Source organism: Panthera uncia, chromosome D2, assembly GCF_023721935.1.
Source record: "Panthera uncia isolate 11264 chromosome D2, Puncia_PCG_1.0, whole genome shotgun sequence".
NCBI lineage: Eukaryota > Metazoa > Chordata > Mammalia > Carnivora > Felidae > Panthera > Panthera uncia.
The window spans coordinates 37,620,146-37,642,105 of NC_064818.1; the positions used below are offsets into that span (position 1 = coordinate 37,620,146).

Genomic DNA, 21,960 nt, shown 5'->3' on the forward strand with positions numbered 1-21,960 from the left:
GCCAAGTGTTCACGGTGCCCCCCCCCCCCCGTCTGGCTCAGAGAGGTGTGAACGGAATCCAGTTTAGTGTAATGTGGAAAGGGGTTGCAACGGTTACCAGGGGGAGGAAATAGAGCTTGACCCAGAGCAGGACTTGGCTAGGTGGAGAAAGCTATAATACATGCAAAGGCCCTGGGGCATGAAAGTCCAAGGGAAGTTGTTCAGGGAGGTTGAGTAGTTGTGGTGTGGCTGGAGTGTGGAGGGTGTGAAAGATGTCTAGAAGCAAGGACTCAACTCACAGGTAAAGGGCTTCAAGGACTTGGGAGGACCTGGCAATGAGAAGTCAGGACCTGAGCAGGGAGAGGTGCGTTTGATTTGGGTTTGGGGGGTCATTTACCCGTTCGTGTCTTGATTCTGCCAGTCGGCAAACCTTTCTTGGCACCCTGGTCTGTGCCAGGTCAGGCCCAAGCCCTGCATAGGTCCCTGCACCTGGGGGGAGGTGGGCTAGAGAGAGGGAAGGGGTTACGGGTAGTGATCCGGGGAGGTGGGGTTGCTGAGAGGGTCAACGTAGAGACAGGGAGATGGCCGATGACTTTTTTAGACCCACCCGGCCCCGCCACCCCAAGTCTTCAGGTGAGCAAGGCGGGGGTGTTGACGTGACTTTGAGGGACTGTGTGTTCCTTGCAGACTGGACAGAGAGACTGGAGGTTACCCCTGTGCTGTATGACCACGTGGTCCTACTGAGTCCGAATGCGTATCTGTTGCTTCGCAGATGAGCAAACGGAGGCCCAGAGATGGGAGGGTCAGTGCCGTCCCCCTCTCCTAGTCCCGGCTGGCTGCACACATGTCCCAGCCACCCACCCACCCCCTGCTGATTTAAGGGTGTTTCTCCAAATCAGGCAAAAGAGAGCAGCCTGATCCTGCAGGTTGAAACGTCCGGGGGCTTGGGGAGGAGGCTTCCTTTCTATCTTCAACTTCTCAAGTTTAATTTCTTCTGATTATTTCTTGACAGTCCCAGGCGTTGGTGGTAAACAGCGCTCTCCCCAGAATGTTTCCCTGTGACAGCAGCTTTCTCTGGCGAGGGTGCTATCAACACTTGGCAGGACCTCTTCCCGGCTCCTGAGAAGTGAGAGCTTCTGTCAGGCATTCAAGAATGCGGCTCTCCTGGTGTGCCGGGCCAGCAGGGGCCTTGTCTCTTTGTTCCCCGAGGCCGCCAGTAGCCCAGCCTGGCCTCAGAGCCTCAAATGGCCCCCGGTTGTAGATGGTTCCCAAGAGGAGAGGCGGGGCAGTATCGGGTTATCTGCCGGCTCCCCGAGCCTGGTGCCTGGGTCCCTGGCACAGCTCAGCGGCTGCAGGGAGCTCATCTCCAAAGGGTAGTAGCTCTGCCAGACCTGTCTGTGGCCGGGAGACCAGCAGTGTCCCGGCTCTGTGGCCTCCATGGCCTGCGTCACACTGGCTTAGGTGTCCTGAGTCAGAAGCAGGAAATGGATCTGCGTACGGGGGTGGAGGTGCCGTTGCCCTGTTGCCCTGGGTAGCTGGGGTGAACCCTAACCTCCTGCCTGTCCACGCTATGGGGGGCCTGGCCTGGGTTTGAACAGTGCCTGGAGGAGAGGCTGCAGTGACAGCCAAGCCCCTAACCCCACATGGCCGGTAACTGCCACTGAGACATGCAGAGCTGTTGACAGGATCAGTGCTCAGACACAGGCCTAGCTAGGCTACAGTGCCTTTGCTCGTGCTTTCCTGGAATGCCCCTCCCAGACTCGTCCTCTGGACGAGAATTTACCCAAGAATTACTTCTTTGGCCAAGCCTTCCCCTGAAAATCGCCACCCCCCCCCACCAGCCGAAGCTGTCCCCTGTTCCCGTGAGCCACCTGCTGGACCTCCATCACGGCCCCTAGCACGATGTAGTGTGACCCCCCCCCTTTCCCTGCAGAGGGCCCCCACATTTACCGGTGTGGGTGCGTCGAGCTTACTGCTGCTCCGTGGTGCCTGTCATATAGTAGGCACTCAGGAAAAGCGGGCTGGATTTAATGAAGGGGTTCCCAAAGGCTGTGTTGGAGTGTCCCTTTGTTAATGATGCAGTAGAGAGAGGAAGAAGGAGTTTGCCAGCAGAGAGGCTGACCTCCCTGTGCCAGGCCCGCCCCGCTCCCCCCTGCACGCAGCCTGGGCCCCCATAATTGCTGGGGGCTGCTGCGGACCCCTCCCCGCCTCCATGCAGCCCAGCGCCTTCCTTGCTGGCAGGAGCCGACTCCCTGGGTTGGCCGTGTGATCACTCTCCAGAAAACACCCCAGTGGAAACTGCATGAATGATTGATAAGAGCTGAGAGCTGTTTAATTTTTTCCCCCTGTTTAATGGCTATCAATAATTTAATACGCTCTCTGTATGTTTTTAAGAAATAGCACCCATTTTGCCGTCTCCGGTTTAGCGGGCTAAATGATTTAAGTGTTGGAAACGGGCTCTGAGGATGGAGGTTGAGCGAGTCAGAGGAATCTGGAGCCTGGGGGTGGGGGGAGGAGGGTTCAGAGCCACCAGCGGCATCGGTGGCCTGGGTGTGTGTGTGCGTGTGTGTGTGTGTGTGTGTGTGTGTGTCTGTGTGTGTGTGTGTGTGTGTGTGTGAAGGTGGGAGGGAGGGAGGAGGGAGGGGGCGGGTAAAAGCCAGCGCCTCTCTGCTAAGAGCAAGATAATTGCTTTTCCGGGTCTCACCAAGCAGCAGCTGAACAGCTGTCAGCTCGCTGCCCCCCCTCACCCCAATGCTGAGCTTTTCTGGATGACTCTGGGGGGCCCAGGGGGGCTAGAAAGGAGCTTCAGCTAGGACCACAGTGGGCTCAGAATCCCCCCTCCCCCTGACATCTTTGCCCCCTTCTAAAGCTTTTAAATCATTTTTATTTTAATGATGCAGTTCGGCTGCTGCCAGCCGTGGCTTCCAGATGGGGTGGGGGTGGCACTGGAGTGGGGAGCTCAGAGTCACTAATCTCGGGGCCCAAGGGGACCAGGAAGGTCATCTGCCAGTGCTCCCCTAAACTTTCCAGATGCAAAGGATCACCTGGGAGGACTTGTTAAAAATTTAAATTTCTGGGCTCCATTCCAGAGCCACAGACGTCCATTCTCCAGGGAGAGAGGCCTGGGAAGCTGTGGGTTTACCAAGCAGCCCAGGTGATCCTTATCATCAGAGGAGTTTGGGAAAGAGAGAGTCCAGCTCTAGTTCCGACGCTTACAGCACCCACAGCACCACGTGGCCACTCCCTCTGTTGGCACCCCTCTGGGGACAGTGCACTCACCACTCTGTGAGATCGCACACCCACCTGTGGAAAGTGTGCTCCAGTCCAGAATCCCTTCTGCTATTAGGCTGGGCCCACTTAGCTGTCCGTGTGTGTGTGTGTGTGTGTGTGTGTGTGTGTGTGTGTGTGTAGTTAACCTCTGCCGCAGGACAGATTCCCTCTCCTAGGCCCTGGTGTCCTGCCCTCTCCCATTCAGGCCATCCCCTGGCTTATCTACGCCTCTCTGCTGGGCAAGGAGCTTCCTGTTGTAGCAAAGCACTCTGGGTATCAGAGAAAACGTCCAGGGTAGCCCGGGCGTGGGGGTGGGGAGGGCTGGGCAGACACCGTCACTGGCACAGTGGGGGCCCGGAGGGAGGCAGAAAGAGACCTGGGCCTCCCAATCGTCTTGGCCTGTCAGGGGCCAGTCCTGCTGTGGAGACAAAGATGTGACTCATCAGAGATCGTCGACTCAGCCAGACCTCTGGATGCCAGTGAGGGAACTGAGGACTCCCCCAAGGTCACATGTCCATGAAGAACAGAGAGCTGCAGAGATGGCGCGGGGGGCCCAGAGAGGGACATCGAGGATCGAGGCCCTGGTGCTGGGGGTCATCTGAGACCCCAGTCACCCAAGGGCCGGGAGCCGGGGCCGAGTGGGGGTTCCTCCTCACCAGGCGCTGAGAGAGACAGGTCAATACCTCCAAGGGTTTCGAGTAGAGCCGATGCCCCATCTGTCTGGCGTTTCAGCACTTCCTCTGCTTTACCTGGCCGTTTGCATTGTTTCCGCAGAGATGAACGCCCAACTGCACGCCAGCCTTGCTCTTTTATTTTACTCGACAATTAAGAGGGAACGAGCGGTACGCATTTCACAGGTGTTACCGTCGACTGCAAAATGGGGCAACCCCCCCCCGAGCTCTCCTCCATTCTGTAGACCCTCTCTGTACCCCCAAATTCAGCCCCACCCTCAATCTATGTGGGAGAAGCCTGGGTCCCGGGAGATGCGGGCATACAACCCATCTTGCGATCAGCACTCCCCCAGGGCCCCGTCACCCCCTGAAATCTGCTCTGGTCTTCACGACGTCACTCTGGGGTGGGGGGAGGTCTCGTCACCTAACCCTGACAGGGCTCCTGGTTGCAGAGCTCTGAGAGCTGGGGAGACAGAGCCAAAGACTTCTCTGTGCTCAGGAAGACTCAGCCCCAGAGAGAGAGCTGTGTGAATCTGGATAGCTGGGCAAAGCCTGGGGCAGTCAGGGAAGGCTTCCAGGAGAAGGTGCCACCTGCCCTCAGGCTTGAATCGTGGAGGGAGGAGGAAAGGCATCCCGGGTGCAGAGGTATGAGGTGGCGCGGTGAGTGTGTGGGGGGAAACATCAGATGAGTAGGGCAGGGGCTGGGCTGGTGAGGTGGGAGGACCAGGGCTGGGCTGGATCTGGTCTGCCCAGGTGGAGGACTCCACAAGGTTTGTGTGTTTTTCAGCTTCATCCATGCAGACGAGTGTGCACATCCTAAGTGTACCTTGACCAATCGTACGAAACGAACACGGTCATGCAACCACCACACAAATCGAGAAACAGAACATTCCAGACCCCCTAAAATCCCGTGTGCCTCCTCCCACTCACTGCTTCCCCTCCAGGGTAATGACTCCTGATTTCCAACAGCATGCTATCTGTTCCCTATTGCTGCCCAACAAACCACCCCAAAACATAATGGCTTAAAATAAACGACCACCATCGATTATGTCTCATAATTCTGTGGTTTGCCTGGGCAGTCCCTCTGAGGAGTCCCTTGGGCTCGCGTGACTCCAGTCACCTGAAGGGCCGGCTGGACTGGAATGGAAGGTTGGTGATGAGCTCAGTCACATCTGGCCATAGGCGCTGGCTGCTGGCTGGGCGGCCTCCGTACAGGAGACCGGCCTCCGACAGGGCCAAGGCCATAAACTGCGCGCCCCTTAAAGCCTGGCCTCCGTAAGTCCTAAAATGTTCCTTTCACTGAATCCTATTGGCCAAAACCAGTCTCAAGTCCAGTCCACATTCAGGGGGTAGAGAATAGACTCTCCCCTCTTGCTAGGAGTTGCTCTGGAAAAGAATGTGCTGCCATATTTAGTCCACCACAAGCACAGAGTAGATTTGCCTGCTCTTGACCTTTCTATAAATGCACCCCTTAAGGGTGTTCTCTAGTGTGTCTGGCTTCTTTTGGTTGTTACGTTTGTAAGATTTCTCTGTATTATCGGACACGGTTGCAGATCATTTGTTCTCATTGCTGTGTGGTGTTCATTCCATTGTATGGATGCGCCAGTTTATCTCTTCTGTGGTTGATGGCCATTTGGAAAGCTTTGGGGGTTTTTTGGCCATGATGGATCGCACTGCTCCGAACATTCTCGTACACGTCTTCGGGTGCCCACATGCACACGTGTATGTAGAAATGGAGGGGTGCCTGGGCGGCTCGGTGGGTTAAGCGTCCGACTCTCATTTTCGGCTCATGTCATGGGTTTCGGCTCACGGTTTCATGGGCTTGAGCCCCACGCCGGGCTCCGCGCTGACAGTGCAGAGCCTGCGTGGGATTTTCTGTCTTCCTCCCTCTCTGCCCCTCCCCTACTCGCCCTGTGTCTGTCTCTCTCAAAATAAATAAATAAACTTAAAAAAAAAAAAGATGAAGAAATGGAGTTGCTGGGTTGCTGATAAGCCACAGGGTGGGAGATACCTCCAAACTATTTTCCAAGCTGGTCACCAGTGCATGTTCCATCAGGAGTGTTTGGGAAGCCTGCAAAGGCTTTGTGGAGGGGAGTGAGCTCTCAGTGGGGCTTTTGGAAAAGTCTCCCCCTGGTTGAAGATCACTGAGCCTGAGGCTTTCTATAATGTCCCCTCCGGGCCCACCTTGAGCCATAGGCTTCCAGGCTGGGGGACGTAGGGCCATCCGATCAGATGGCCTGCCTGGTCCCCCAACACTCAGGGAGGCTGGGTGCCTGCAGCTGGAGGGGATTGCCATGGCGGTCTCCATTCGTGACAGCTCTGGGCAGTGGGCAAGGGAGTCCCCAGAGAGACTGGGGCCTGCTTCTGGCTTTGGCTCTCTCTTGCTGTGGGACCCTGGGAGGAAACCCTTTCCCCATCAAGGCCTTGGTTTCCACATTCGTGAATCAGCAGAGAAGGGTATCACCATCACCAAGTCTCTTGCCTCTTACCAACCTGAGCCTTGTATTCTAGAATCTAACAGGGGGGAGGGCATCAGGAGGCCCTTGGAGAGCTCAGCGGGCTTCCTGATTTCAAGACACATGTCGGTTGGCCAGTTTTGTTCCTCTTGTTCACCAAACACCTTCACCGCACTGTCTGTCTGTCACTCACTCGTCTGTCCGTCCATCCCTCCAGCGGTCGCTGGCCTTGCGAGCCTCAGAGGATAAACTAGATCTCATTCCTGATGTCCGGGAGCTCTGCCCAGGGAGGAAACGGGCCTCCAGAAAGCCGGAGAAGACCCGGTCAGCCAGACCCCAAGCCCCTGGGTGATGAACAAAGAAAGAAGGGGCAGGTCAGGGAGGGCTCTGTGGAAAGGGCTCAGAAAATTACACAGAATTTGTAAGGAAAGGGCTCACTTCACTTGAGCAGAGTCTCCAAGGCCAGCAGGGCTTTGGAAGACAGAGGAGTGGAAGAAAGGGCTCTGAGCGGAGCACCAAACTTATCCCAAGGCCGGGGTCCCGGGGTCCTGGGGTCCCGTGGTCCCGGGGTCCCGGCCGGCTGCAGCACAGTGGTCTGTGTGTACCGGGGTGCTGGTGCTGTGGCGTGGGGTCGCAGAGGGGCAGCCCCCCACGCCAGGGCTGGGGCCAGGCCTCTAGCACGAGGTCCGGGAGAGGGGGCGGGCAGCGCCCAGCTTCTGGAACGGCTCCTCTTCGGTGTGCCAGGTCAGCCGGGGGAGCCCAGGCAGGCAGAGCCTGCCGGTCAGTGAAGCGGGTGGGAGCTGCCGGGAAGGTTAGCTTGAAGCTCACTGTGCCCCCCCGGTCTGTCCCGCAGGACTTGCAGCGCTGTGCCCGGCCACGTCGGACCGCGGGAGCCACAGCCGTCTTCCCTCCTTGGCCTCCTTCCCCTGACGCTCTGAGCAGCCTCGAGTCCTGGCCATCCGCAGAAGCCTTCGCAGGTGAGTGGGCCGGGCTGGCCCCTGCTGCGGCTCACACCAGCCGGCGTGGGTCCTGGGGAGCGGGCGACTGGGCTGTCACCACTGAGGCACGAGGGGATGGGGCTCACCTCCTAGTTTTCGCTTCTTCCCTGGCCTCCTCCTCTCAGACGGAGCCAGACGGCGGAGGGGGGTTGCGCCCTGGGCTGGGACTTTGAGATTTGGATGTATTCTTTCTCCAAGTCCCACGTAGCCTTAAGCAGTCCCGTGCTTCCGCTGCTGGCGGCCTCGGCCCTCTCATCTATACGTGAGAATAATAATGCTGGGTCTGCCGACATGCTGAGCATTTCACTGTGTGCCAGGCACCATGCTAAGTGCCGTGTAGCTATTAATTCCTTTCATCTGCACACCAACCTGTGAGGCGGGTGCCTGGTATCCTCTCCATTATATAGACAAGAAAACTGAGGCTTGTGGGTTGGGAAGTAACTTGCCCAAGGTCCCATGTCTGGCTGAGCCTCCCGTGGGGTTCACCTTTGGCTCTATATGGCCCCTAATCCTTGGACCATTCTGTCCCTGGCCTTGCCCACCTCTGCTAGCCTCTTCTTGGGGGGCAGGAGCTGAAGCAATCCCGGGGTCTTCAGAAGTGCTAAGTCCTAACCCACTCGAGGCAAAGGGAGGGGACTTTTACAAGGTAAGTGTGGCTACAGATGTCTGGGGTCGTGACTCATTTGTGGATGTGATGTGACATGGACCAGGCTTGGCCTCTGGGGTCACCAAAGTGACACCTGTGGCCCCTTCTAGAGGAGGGGCATGTTGGCTGGGTAGGGTTCTCCCTCTCTTGGCTTCCCTAATTCAGTTTCCCTAGCTTGTATTAAGCACTTAATATATGCCAGGCATGATGTCAGGCCCCAGGATACAGGGGAAAGGGGCTCATCTCATTCTGCGCTCCGGCGGAGAAGCAGGGAGATCACAGCAGATGTCGTGTGAGCCCCGTACCAGTGGAGCAGACAATGTTCAGAGGTTAGAGGGGGGCATTCTGGGGGAGGTAACTCAACAGTGACGAGCGTTGTGGGGAGACAGGAACAGGGGATAGGTAGGAGAGCCTGGCAGGATGGGGGATGAGGTTGGCAAGGGGATGGGAAGATTATAAAGGGCGACAAATGCCAGGCTGGAGAACTAGATCCCCAGGGCAGTGGGGAGCCATGGAGGGTTCTGAGTCAGGTAGGTACCTAATGAAGGTGGCTGCATTGGAGAGGCCATTGGAAAGACCCTGCTGGAAGCAGGGGGACTAGTGGGACTCTCCCAAGCCTCAGCAAGAGGTCAGATGCCTCAAGTAGGGCCAGAGCAACGGGCACAGACAAGGAGTGAAAATATAAGACCCCAAGGCAGGGAAGTTGTCAGGATTGCAGTTGGCCAGGGTTGGGGGGGGGGTGGGGGGGGCATGAGGGTGGGAAAGCTGCCAGGATGTGGGATGGGGGTTAATGATAGAGTGAGCATGGGGAGTCTGGCATCCAGGAAGGCTTCTTGGAGGTGGTGGGCCAGGTATCTCTGAGAGAGCCAAGATTTTCACGAGGAGGAGGATGATTTGAGTGGCGTTATAGTTACACGTGGGCTTCATGTTCTCATGAAGAAATATTGATACACACAGAAGTCCCAGAAGATTCTCCCCACCCACAGTCATACCCATAACCATGAATGCAAGTGCACACACACTCGTGCACACAGGTGCACACATGCTTACAAACCTGTCCATGCATGCTCAGGGGATACAGCTGTGCGTGCACACCCGTACATGAATGGTCACGCGCACAGATGCACGCAGCAAGGTAGGAGGAGCACTCCCTCGCATGCATGTGTACACAGACATCACTCACGCATGCTCCAAACATACACGCGCGCACACAGATAGACTTGCATGCACATACATGCTCGCAGGCACACGTTCACAAACCGCATTGACTCCCCAGCAGAAAGGCACAAGCTCTCACGGCACACACATGCCCACACACGCGCAGGGATGCCTTCATGTGCACACACAAGGAGGGATGTGTTCCAAGGAGAAGTAGCTATTCAGGGACCGGTAGCTTCTCACCTGTCAAAGCTCCCAGGGCGCTGGGAGTTGCGGGTTCTGCCTGGTGCGGGAGGTTAGCCCGTGTGGGGAGGAAATCTGGGAAGGACTTGCCGGGTTGCCGTGGAGGGACAGGGCGGACCAAGCATAGAGCCTGGCTCTTGCAATGTCCCAGAGAAGTAAAAGTTCATTCACTGGCCCTTCCCTCCTCCCCCAGTAAGCGTCCGTCAGAATTTACTAGAATCGGGACCGGCTAGTGTGAAACAAAAACGAGGGGCTCATTGTTCATAAATGATTACGGATTTCAAGACGATGGCGGCAGCACGTGAAACCAAGAGTGAGTCCTTCTAAGCGTGGGGCCCTGTGCAGTTGCCCGTGAAGCCAGCCCTGCCCGTAATAGGGGTAGTGGTCATGGGATTAAGTGCCAAGAACTGAGTTTGGATGCTGGCTCCACCAGTAGAGACCTCGGGCGTGTCCCCTGTCACCTGTGGGAGCTTCGTCTGCCAAGGGGGGAGATGTCAAGTTCTTCAGAGCAGTGCTGGCATCCACGTCGTCCCCCGCAGCCCGTGACGGTGGCTTCGGTTAGGGTGGGATTACAGCCCCTCTGACAGGCAGTGCTGTTCAAGGATTCCCTGACCTCTGGCAGCCTAGTTCTTCTGTGCTTTGCCAAACCCACCATGGCAGGGGGCGGTGGGACGGCTGCTCTGTGTTTTATTTGCAAATCTTCTGCCTGGTCGTCTTTTGCACACCCGTCTCTGCTTGGCAAACTCACTCCTGTAGGTCAGAAGCCACGGAGCCTTCTCTGAGCCCGGCCTCTATCTCCCAACCTTTGCCCTGGGATCCCTCCAGGAGTCACCGTGACCTCGTGCACTGTAGACTTCTCTATCGTGTGCAAAGCCCTTGCACACTCCGTCAGGCCACTGAGCAAGCCCTGTAGAGGTCCTGTTCCCGTTTGCTAAACGGGGAACAGAGGCTAGTGCCTGGACCCAGGTCAGGTCCACAACAGGCAGAGGCGCAGACAGTGGCGACAGAGGGAGGTCGCTGGGCTCTTTCGGTATTTTGGAAGACTGGCTTTTCCCTCTGGTCAAGAGCTCCAGCCTCTGGTGGAGCTGGAGGTCTGGCCAGCTAGAGTAGACAAAGCCCCACCCTTCTTCCTCCCTGCGGGTGACTTGGCCCAGTCCCCACAGCCAGGCAGACTGGAGCCAGATATATGTGGCTCCGGAGCTCGAGCGAGTCCCACATCAGGCAGAGAGGTGAGAGGGTCCCGGCTGGTCTGGGCCATACAGCCTACAAAGGGTGGACACAGAGAGAGGGTTTCTGGCCGGGGGCATGACAGCTGGTCCCACGTGGCCAGCACTCTGTAAAAGGTGCTCTGAACACCCGTGGTGGATGAAGGCAGAGGGCACTGACACGATCAAGGGTATGAACTCTGGGCCTCAGCTTTGGGCCTAGCTCTGCTGCTCCTCTGTGATGCCAGATTAGTGGCTTAACCTCTCTATGCTCGTTTCCTCGGTGTTAACGTAGGGATAAGAATAGGACTTACCTCACTGCGTTGTGAGGAATCCAGGGAACTAAGCCATGTGAATCCTTGCGACGGTGCCTAGAACATGGCTAGCGCTCCACAGCATACGGCTTGATGGTGGGCGAGCAGCTGGAGGACGGTGACAGAGCTGACGCGAGTGCTGTGGACACATGGAGGAGGGTGGTGACATGGTCGGTGTCATTTAAGAAAGGACGTAGGGAGACAGCAGGATGGGGGTTGGGCTGGATTTGAGTTTCATGTGAGGTAATCGCAAACAGTTGTCGATCACACCTCTGTGGGCAGGGACCTGGGGTGACGGCCACACTCCCTGGCCAGCCCCTTCAGCCCCTGGTTTGTGGCTTCATGCTGCCACCATGCATACCTATCAGCTGTCAGTCAGCAGACTTCCAGGGTTACGTGGTGCAAGACGTGTTCGGGGCTGGCTGCAGAGACCTTGAATGCCAAGCCCAGCTCACAGCGGGCCTGGCCAGGGCCATGCAGAGCTGGCATTCCAGGGTCCCCATGTGGCATGCCTGTCAGTCTTCAGCGCCAGCTGAGAATGCACACCCCACTCTCCTTGCCTGGAATTTGTTGCCTGCAGCCCAGGCCCCTCCACCCCCCCAGCCTCTGCAACCCTGACCCCAGCCTGGAGCTGGAAATAGTTTACAGCCCCCTGATCATTCCTGCCGCAGGTGGGACACTCTCTGGGTCAGCAGAGCGGGGCTACTGCCCTGGCAGGCTCTCTGGGCAGGACTTTGGTCAAGCCTCAGCCCTGCTCACACACCTTCTGTGTGACCTTGAAGCAGCTGCTGCCCTTCTCTGAGCAGTTATTTATTGGGAAGTCAAACCAGAGGCCTGGGACAGCTCAGGGGTCACGCACTGCAATGATCTCAAGGGACTCAGCAACCCAGTGAAGCTGAGGTTATCCTGTTGTACAGATAAGGAAACTCAGAGCACAGAGAGGTTAAGAGGCATACCCAGGGTCACAGAGCTATTGGTACAGAGCTGGGATTCCGCCCAGTCTCATTTGACATTTTATTTGTATTTTCCCCACTATATCAAACTGTCTCGGATAGGTACTTGCATGTTTCTGAGTGATCTGTTCACTCTGTCAGCCAGAGTGTGCTGAACATTTACCAGGCTCCCGTATCGTGCTAGGCGTTGGCATCCAAAAGTGAATCTGCGTTTGAGAAGCTGGGTAAGCACAGCCTTGGGCTTGGATGTCACAGAGTCTCCAGTGCAGAGCACTCTTGGAGGGGGCCCTTGATGGGTGAAGGCAGTAGGAAACGGGAGGAGCAGCTCTTCCCTGACACTAGAGGAGGCAGGCCAGGGGACTGCCTGGAGGAGGAGGCTGGATCCTTACACAGAGGAGTGGAAGACTAAGGTCTTCCTGGGGTCTCCGCACAACTTGGCAGGACTCACCCAGTGGGATGTCCAGTTGGAGAGGAAAATTCATTCAGCCACAGCTGGAGGCAGATGCTGAGGCAGCCCCTGAGGGCCTCAAAGCCTGGGCCAGAGTTTGACCTTGATCCTGCAGAGAGTGGGGAGCCAAAAGGTTTGTCGAGCAGCAGCTCCTCTGTGAAGGACAGGAAGGGAGGGCAGGCTTTGGCCCACTAAATGGGGCTCCCAGCTCCACCCAGAGACGGTGACAGCAGGGAGGAACAGGGTTAGGGGCTTGTTTACTCCAGCTAGCTGGACCCCCAGCTTCTCCAGGCCATCTTCAGCACCCCAGGCACCTCTGGGCCTCTCCTGGGCCAGGGGCTGGAGCTCTTTACCAGGAGGAAAATGCTGGAATAGGAAGCTGCCCAGGTGCCACCCTCTGTTGGCACCACCTGCAGCCCTCCCTGTGCAGAGCGAACCCTAAGTGATGTGGTAGAGACAGAGAGGCCTGAGACCAGCCCAGGGCCGTACAGCATCACCGTGGCAGGTGCAAGAGGCCAGCAGGCCAGGCAAGAGGCATTTTTCCTGAGGGTGGGAGGGAAGGTCTAGGGCTGCCTCTGGCTCTCCCAGAGTCCGGTGTGAGCCTCTCCAGTTGGGTGTGATCACCCCTGTAGGTCCACAGAGCTACACACGCGCCACAGGGACCCCTGACCTCGGCCACCAACAGGACTCTCCAAGGACGGGCTGGGATTTGGCAAATTACGCCAAGAAGGATTCCTTGGGTGTTACTCACCATGGGCGCTTCTCCCTCCCACTGATGTTTGCTCACCTGGCTCTGTCGGAGCTCTGGAGTTGGTCTCCCTCTGGTCCATAAGCCACACACTTAGGATGAGGACAAGCGCGACCATGCCGTGTCTAAGGCCCTCAGGCTCAGTGACCTTGCAGGGAGGGAGCGGACACTGGGCGGGGCAGCCAGGGTGGCATCTGTGTTGGAGGTATACCATCCCTGCTTTGGAAACATAGCAGGTGTAGACCCTGGCAGGGCCCACGACCTGCAGTGGTGGTAGTGACCTGGCCATGGGGCGCAGTGTTTCTGGAAAGGCAGGACCAACCCCTGAGGGGCTGAGGGCACAGAGATTGGGGCCTGGGAAGTTCTAGGGGTCTGTGGAGATTCGTCCAGAGCCGGCACTGAGAACTTGCATGGGGCGCTGGCTCTGTTAAGCCTCTTTTGTATTCCACCTCCTATAATCATGACCTCCTGCCAAGGCTTCTAACCATTAGGGCCTTTCTTATCTGTTTAGCAAGAAGTGAGGGCTGGAGATTGCAGGCCCAGATGCCAGGGCAGAGAGAATGCTCTGGAGTCAGGGCCCTATTTGAAAGCCGACAATCTACATGGGGGTGAGAAAGGAAAATAGATTCAGGGAACTAGGGACCACTCCTGTCTCTTGTCCGCCCTTTGCCGAGCCACAGCAGGGTGCCCAGAGGCCTACAGTCTAGGACACTGGATTTGCAGGTATCTAGGAAAAACATCTGGGCTCCAAGGGAGTCTAGGGTCAAAGAGGGCTTCCTGGGGCTCCTGGGTGGCTCAGCCAGTTAAGCGTCTGACTCTTGATTTCAGCTTACGTCCTGTTCTCATGGTTCCTGAGATTGAGCCCCTCATCGGGCTCCATGCTGATAACATGGGGCCTGCTTGGGATTCACTCTCTCTCTCTCTCTCTCTCTCTCTCTCTGTCTCTCTCTCTTTCTCTGCCCCTCCCCCATGCACACTTTCTCTCTCTCTCAAAATAAAAAAACAAAAATTAAAAAAAAAAAAAAAAAGAGGGCTTCCTGGAGGAGGTGGAGCTCCAGCCGGACCCTGAAGAATGAACGTGACTATGAACTGAAAGCATTCCAAGCAAAGGGACCAGCTGAGCCAAGGCCCTGAGGCAGGCACTCAGAGTAGGGGTGAGGGGCAGATCAGTGGCCTGGATGGAGGGCACAGACTGGGCAGTGAGGAAGTGAGTTGGACATGCCCCCTAGAGGCCAGATGGCAGAAGGAGGAGGAAGCTTGCACTTTGCTTCTAACTTACTAAGTCCCTGAACAGATTCCTGCCGTACTTCCATTCCTCAGTTTCCCTCAGATCTCCCTGGACTTCCAGACACAGCAGGGCAGTGCCTCAGTGGAAGGGCCTGCCTTTGGGGAGGCTGTGGGCAGGTGCCAGGATCCTAGGCTCCCTGGGAGTTGGCGGGCAACTGGGCAAGGGCACTGGTGCTGGACCCAGGCCTTCTCTTTGGCTGGGGAGAGCTGACCTCAGACTCCAGGGGCTTGCCAGGAGTCTCCCCCAGCCTGGGAGGAGGGGAGATCGGGCCCTCTGGGGCAGACCCTCCTATGGGCTAAGGATCTGGCTCCCAGAGCAGACTCTGGAGCTGAGAGTTTGGAGGGTGGGCCTCCCCTGTCCTTCCTGTCACCAACTACTGCTTTTCTTCTCTCAGAGAAGGGGGGAAGGGGTGGCCATCTGCAAGGGCATGGGCCAGCTCAGAGCCGGACATAAGGAGGTGATCGTTTGAGCCCTGCACGCCCGTGCCAGGCCTGTGATGTGTCGCGGGCTCTGTGTGCTGGTGCCCTTCTGAGTTCAGGCCCTCCCTGGAGCCCTGGGCTCAGCCCAGGTTGTGTTTGCTGTCCCTCCACTGACCCACAGCGGCCTTTCTCACCCTCTCCCTATGAGCAGGGTGGTAGCCACAGGCTCTTCGACTCCTAATACCCAAGACTGAGCAAATCCCCAGCAGTTTGCACAGCGGCCAGCTCAAGCCCTGTTAGCCCGGACCTGGCCTGGGTTCCCGCTTGGGAAGCCCAGAACTGTCTTCTGCAAGAATACAGCAACCACCCACAGCAAGAAGGGCAAGCCGCCTTCATGCAAAGTCTCTTCATGACCCCGGCTCCTCTCACCCTCGTAAATAATGAAATGGTGGGCTTTGTGGGGGCCCGTTTTGTAGAAACTGCAGTTCTGGAAGAGAAGGTAGGAGACTTGGCCAGGGTCATGCTGCCAAGCCAGAGCTCAAACCCAGGGTCCTAGGCCCCTAGTCAAGCTCCTTTGGGGACAAGCCAGTGTTTCCCGTTCATGCCAGAAGGCAGATGTGCCAGGGCCTAGAGGATGTGGAGGAAGGGAGACCCACCCTGGGGGCCCAGGGGCCCAGGAGCCGAAAACACACAGGGGACTGTCTCTCTTCCTTGCCTCCAGCTACTTTAATTGGCTGGGTCTGCCAGTGTAGTGACATTTACCTGGTGGGGAGGAGGGCCTCCTTCCTCTTGAATCAAGATGCTAAAAATAACTAGGCCCAGCTTCCCGGGACCCCTGCCCAGCCAGCTCCTGCCTGCCCACCTCAGCGATCTTTTTCCTGGGTGCTGGAAGCTAATTGCTTTGTGAGCACGCGGTTCCTGGCGCTGAGGACTTCCTAGGGGTCGTGGCAGGAATGGCATTGCTCACTCGGCTCCGAAAGACTGAGAGGTCTCTGCAAGGCCTACCTGACCCCCAGGTATTGAAGCAATAGGCCCCTCCCCGAACCCCTGCACCCACCCCCTTTTTTCCCGGGTGCAGTAGTACCCTGCCAGGCTGGCCACCCTACCCCTACGTGTTTGGGCCCCTTTCTAGAGCTGCCAGAGTTTCTCCAGGGTTGCCTGAACTCTAAGGGGAGGGGAGGCTGTGCCCCTCATCCTCAGAGTTATCTGGTGCCCGCCTCAAGTCCTAACATGGACATACAAGTCGTGGCTCCCTGCCTTCCTGCTGCCTGTTCGTCCTGTTACATGATCAGCCAAGAGGAGCCCAGGCTTTGGAGCTGGACACGTTTAAATCCAGCTGTGCAACCTTCGCAAGTTTCTGAGCCTCTGTGTTCTCATCTGTGAAGTGGGCATCATCAGTGATCTGGTCGTGTCGTTGTCAGAATGAAATGAGGTAATTTGCAGAGTGGCAGATGAAGACGGCTGGGCCCGCAGGGCCACTAGGAGGCCTGAGTACCTCTGGGGGCTTTCCTTTCTCTTCCCTTCCTCTTGCTATGGTATCAGCAGGCCCTAGTAACCTAATAAATTTGGTTGATGTGTTCGGACCGGAGGGGACAGTCTTGATCCAGACTGAGGATCAGGGACTCAGTCTCCCTGGGAGCAGGGGTCCCTTGCCTGTTCCTACGCGGCCCCAGAGCGGCCTGCTAGGCCTGCCCCGCCCGTGTGTTTGTCTACTTCTTGCCCTGGGTCAGTGTAACCAGAATTGTGTTGACACTGGCCTACAGGTCCCTGGCTGTGGGGTCAGCCCCGTGGAAACAGAAGTGGTTCTCTGAGCTCTGTATTTGCTAGCCGTGGGCACCCAGGCCAGTGGCTGAGCTCATCCGTGAGTTCTGCATGTGAAAATGGGGGTAGTAACGGCCCCTGCCCCGTAAGCGCTGTGAGATTAAACTGGCACAGATATACAGTGGGGTCTGGCTCGGGGAGAGCACTCAGGGTGCATTAGTCAGTCCTCATGGTAGTAAGATAGCAGGAGCCGTCGGTGGTAATAACCGTGGCCACCTGCCATTTGTTGAATGGTTAGTTTCGGGTGCTGTGTCAGGTGCTAAGTACTTTACGTACATTATTTAACTTCATCTTCATGGCAGCCGTGCACAAGGTGCTCTTATAAGCATCGTGTTCCAGATGAGGAAACCGAGGCACAGAGAGGTCACGTACAATCTGAAAGCGGTAGAACTAAAAACCCGAACTTAGGTTCAGCCCTGCTAGGGTGACCAACAGTTACGGTTGGCCTGGGACCATCCCGGTTTTAGTACCGGGAGTTCCGTATCCCACACACCTCTCCATTGCTGACACACCAGGACAGCTGACCATGCGAGCCCCATCTAAATCCTAAGCCCTGCCCGCCCCTCTGGACTCCCTCTTTGGTTCTGGGGCTGGCTGGTGCACTCTGGGCTCTGGAGGTCCTGCTCCCACTGGGCCCCTTCCCCCACCTCACAGATTCCACTTCTAGACTGTCCTCTTTGCCCATCCCCCACAGCTTGGCTGCAGTTCCCCACCCCCACCCCCATCCAGCTTCCTCCTCTCCCTCTCTCCCATCTGCCAGCAGGAGGACTGTGGCTGTGCCCCCACCCCCACCCCGACCAGTCTTCACTCTGCCCATTTGCACTAAGGGCTTTGGCACCTCTGCTCCTGGCTTTCTAGAGATGCTCTGGAGACCTCTTCCTTAAAAGAAGGAAGGTGGAGTGAGCCCCCACCCCCAGCCCTGGCCCAGGCAGCCTGGCGAGATCGCACTGGCCCTCCTTCCGGTGAATTGATGGAGGGCACTGCTGACAAAGGAGAAAGGTCAGCAGGGGGACAGAGCCGAGGTGGTGGCAGCCTGCTGGCCGGCACTGCCCTCCCCCACGTCAGGGCTTTCTAGGGGGCGGGGCCCAGTGCTCCTTGGGGTCTGGTCAATTCCTATTGACTCAGGCAGCCACTGGCTCAGCACGGCTGAGCAGCCGGGCCCCCAGAGGGCTAGGGGAGACGCCTGGGTCATTCCTGACACCTCCCTCTCCCTCACCCCCACATCCAACGATCATTCCGACCCCTGACCCATCTCTGGACCTGCGTCCTCCTCACCATCCCCACCTTCTGCTGGCATTTGGGTCTGACCATCTTCTTGCCTCTCAACTACTCAGCCCTTCCCGGCCCTCTGCTGCCCTCCCTGGCTTCCCACTGTCACCAGGAATAAAGCCCAAGTTCCAAGGCTGACATTAAGGCCCTCCTTGGGTTCAGTGAGCCTGCCCAGAGCTGCCTTCGCTGAGGACTTCCGTGTGCCTGTACCCTCCCCACCCTCTGACAAGGGCCTCTCCCAGCCCTCTCTCCCTGCTCGGGTGACTCTCCCTGCAGACATGTCTTTCCAGGGCCTGGCCCACCGCTTTCGTCCCCAGGACTCTGTCCTCTGGGGGAGGTTGAAAGAGGTCATCTGTGAGGTAGCAGCACCCTGAGGGCCAAGCCTGCAGCAACAGCCTGTGACCAGGACGCTGGCCCGAGTCGTTGCCCACTCCATGCCTTTCCTCCGACTCCCCCTTAAGCCATCCAGTGCAACTCGTGCCCTAGCTTCCGGAGGGCAGGAGCCACCTGTCTCCCCAGCTCACACAGGGGCTAAGCCCCAATGAGGGCAGGAGGCACAGTGGTTAGCGTGCAGGCTCTGGGACCCAACCCCAGCTCTATCACCTACTAGCTGTGCGACCTTGGCAGTCACTTAACCTCTCTGAGCCTGAGTGGTACTAATTGTGGGATATGGGTAGTAATAGTCCCTCCTTTTCGGGATGGTGAGAGTCAGTGTAATGACAGGTGTTGAGTATTTGCAGGGCCCTGGAACATTTAACGGATCAATAAAGTCATCTCTCTTCCTTACCATCAGAGCAGGCAGCTACCCTATTCAGGAGATGGGGAGCCTGCCCTCCAAATGGGCTCCTCCTGGTGATTTGGATGGACCTTCCGCTTCTGCCCCCTCACCGCCCCCTCTTTGCCCTTCATCCGGTCCCAGCACTGCTCCCTTACATCCCCTATGACCCCAGGAAACCCAGACCTCCCTGGCTTCGTGCTGTCACCTGCACACCTGCCTTATCCACCCTGTGTCCACAGGATGCCTTCAGAGCAGGGGCCAGGATTTATTATCGGTTTCCCTCGCGGCCCCTCACAGGTGCCTAGAGCACAGCAGGTGCCTAATAGTTGTTTCCCGGGTTGAACTGATGTTCACCAAGCCAAAGTCACCTCTGAGAACAACACAGCAAGGAGCAGCCGGCCCCTGTGCTCATCTGCAAACTGCCGAGGGGCACTTCTGAGCCGGGGGTGACACTAGGTGAGATGCCTGCCCACCCTAGCGTCCTTGGTGCACTCAGGGGAGGCGGGGAGGGGACTGGGGCGGCACCACGGTTTGACCACCGTGTTAGAAGGGGTTTCGAAGCCCGTGCCTCGTACCGTCCTCTGAACTGTCTTATTTGCCTGGGTCCTTTCCCCACCCCCACGGTTTTCTGTGAAATTGTGTTATTATATTTAAACAAATCAATTCCACTGCAGAGTTTTCCTGTCCTAATGGTGAGTGTGCGGCACAAATACCATTGATCCCTCACAGCCCTGAAAAACAGTTGATGGATAGCACCCGGGCTGGTCTTTGGAGAGGCACTTAGAGCAGCTGTGTGCAGCCCCCTCCGCTCCCCCACACCCACGGCACCCCCCCATCACGACCCCACCCCACCCCGAATGTCGAGGTTGTGCAATGAAAGGACACCCCCAGCACTGCCAGGGGTGGAATGTCAGCACAAGGAGCCGGCCCCTTGTGCTGGTAAAACAATCACATTGCAGATTTTTATTGATTTTGGCCGAAGGCAGGAGCGAGGCTTACGGAGCAGAGAAGGGGTGCGGTGTGATCTTTGTCTTTCCTTACAAGTTCAGAGCTCTGTCCCGAGTGACGAGTGACGGCAGACAGCAGCTCAGGCACCATCTCCAGACCTTGATGGCGCTGCTTTTTATTAAAGGGGCTGGAGGGCTGGCTGGGCTGGGGGAGTGTGAGGGTCCCCTTGATGAAGTCCTTTGGAAATCCTGCTGTTCAAAGTCACCGCACAGGGCTCTGCCTTGCAGGTCACCGTCACGGGCTTGTTTGAGCTTTTTAATGGCCCCAGGTTCAGGCAGACAGGTATTACTACTCTAGTTTAGAGATGGGCAGCCTGAGTCAAGGGCAGTCACTAGAGCAGGGGAAGGGCTGCTGCCTTCTGCGGCCAGAGGAGCCCCAGGCCCTGAACGCTCCCGTCTCCCTCCTGCACCAGCAATGACAGGAAGTTCCTCTGACTACCAGCCTTTCTGCTGTCCCTTCACCTGTTCCTGGGCTTTCTGTCTGTGGAGCCCAGGTTGTCAGCCGGAAGGGCCTACGTGGTCATCATGCAAGGGTCTCAAATCGGTACTCCACGGCATGCCACACAAGCCTGTGCACTGGGCCGGGGTAAGGCAGGAGGGAGCAGCAGGGACTGCGGCAAAGAAGAATGCCTGCCTCGCCTAAATCCCTAAAAGCACAGAGGTTTTAATACCTCCGTACCCATGAAACTGTATGGGATGGGACTGTGGGCTGAATTTGTCACTGCCCGTCCCCCATTCTAGTACAGGCCTTTGTTTGGGAGACAAGAATGTGTGGCCTGGAATTGAGAGTGGCTCCTCAAGGTCACAGTGCAAGGCCACAGAGCTAGGATTTGGGTCTGGGAGGAGGTGGGGCCTCTGGCAGTGCTGTCTCCCCTCCCCCTGGGCTTGATGAGGCCACCCCAGCAGTCAGGGTTAGGGGGCAGGGCAGGGGGCCCCTAACTGTCCTAGGACAGATAGGCCCCTCACTCAGGAGACCCAAGAGTGGCCCAGTGTGCCTCCCTTCCCTTCACTGTCAGAGCACTTACACCCCCACCCCAACCCCCGCAGACAAACCTCCTGTCCCCTGTAATCAGGTTAGCTTCCTGCTCTGTGCTCCCTCAGCTGAGCTGAACCAGCTGCCTCTAATGGCCTGTGGCTCTCCCCCTCTCCCTGGCTCTGGGGGTGGGGGAGGGAAGGTAAGAAATGAACCATGAGTGGGAAGGGGCTACCTTGCTCTCTCCATTCAGACCTTTCCATGGCTCCTAGGATCAAGTCCAAACCCTTAGCCTGGCATCCAAGACCCACTGCCATGAGGCCCTGCTTATCCTCCACACCCCTGATAATGCTCTTTCCTATGGTCATGGGATGCTATGTCCCACCTCCTGGTCTTTGCATGTGCAGATCCTTTTGCTGCTTCCCACCTTCTCGGAAAACTCCTATGCAACCCTCAAAACCCAGCTCCCATCTCTTCCTCTGGGCTGCCTCCACTCAGGACTCCTGCCTCTGTACTCCCACTGGAGACTCCCCTGGTCTGGAATGTAATCCCCGTGTTTGGGTACTTTATTCTGCACCTGGTGCTGCTGAGTTCCTGGAGGAAAAGGAGAATGTTTTAGAAGAATATGCCTCCAGATGCAGTATGGAGAATGCTCAGTGAAGGACTAGGGCCAGAAAAGAAGAAAGAAGTAGGGACCAGGGTTAGAAAAGAGACAGAGTGCACAGAACAGCTGTTCCCAGCCCGTCCACACAGCTCCAGCCTACTTCCTGTCAAGGAGGCCATTCCCAGGGACACATGCAGGGCCTGAAATAGACACGTGGGGGCCTTGGTGGTACACTTCCACAGCCCAACACTGAGCGCCAAGCACCCCTCCACTCCTTAGGTGTTGAAACTCCTCTCCTCCCAGGACCCTGCCCTTGCAGCCAAGACCCCCTTCCCCAGCCATGCCCAGGCCTTTTCCCTCCGTTCCTGCTAACTTTGTTTTATAAATAAACGATATAAATAGGCCCCTCTGATTCCTCGGAGTGCGCAACATTTAAGGACGGGGGCACGGCTGCAGGCATAATTGTACTACCAAATCCATCAGCTGCCTAATTACCATTTATTTTGCATTTATTTCTGCTAATTAAAAAGAGAGAAACTCCTAACAACTTTTACGTAAATACTATATTTGTTCTATGTAAAGATGGGATGCTAATTTGCTGGTGATTAGCTGATTATCTAATTTTGTAGCTGTCACACAGGATGGCCCTGTCTCCCCTTGGCACCCCAGAAGCCACTTGAAGCCCCTGGTCAGGGCTGGGACGGATAGGTCA

The 21,960-nt window shown here is 57.0% G+C and overlaps 2 protein-coding genes across 6 annotated transcripts in view; both read left to right on the top strand.

The window, feature by feature from the left end:
• Positions 1 to 21,960, top strand: part of RPS24 (ribosomal protein S24) — a 1,165,472-nt gene that overhangs the window by 968,454 nt on the left and 175,058 nt on the right. The gene's annotated exons all lie outside the window — the stretch shown is intronic.
• Positions 1 to 21,960, top strand: part of ZMIZ1 (zinc finger MIZ-type containing 1) — a 233,722-nt gene that overhangs the window by 40,085 nt on the left and 171,677 nt on the right. For all 5 annotated transcript variants that reach the window (XM_049646263.1, XM_049646258.1, XM_049646262.1 and 2 more), the window contains exon 2: positions 7,230 to 7,353. The gene's annotated coding sequence lies outside the window, so the exon portion shown is untranslated. The remainder of the gene's footprint in view (positions 1 to 7,229; positions 7,354 to 21,960) is intronic.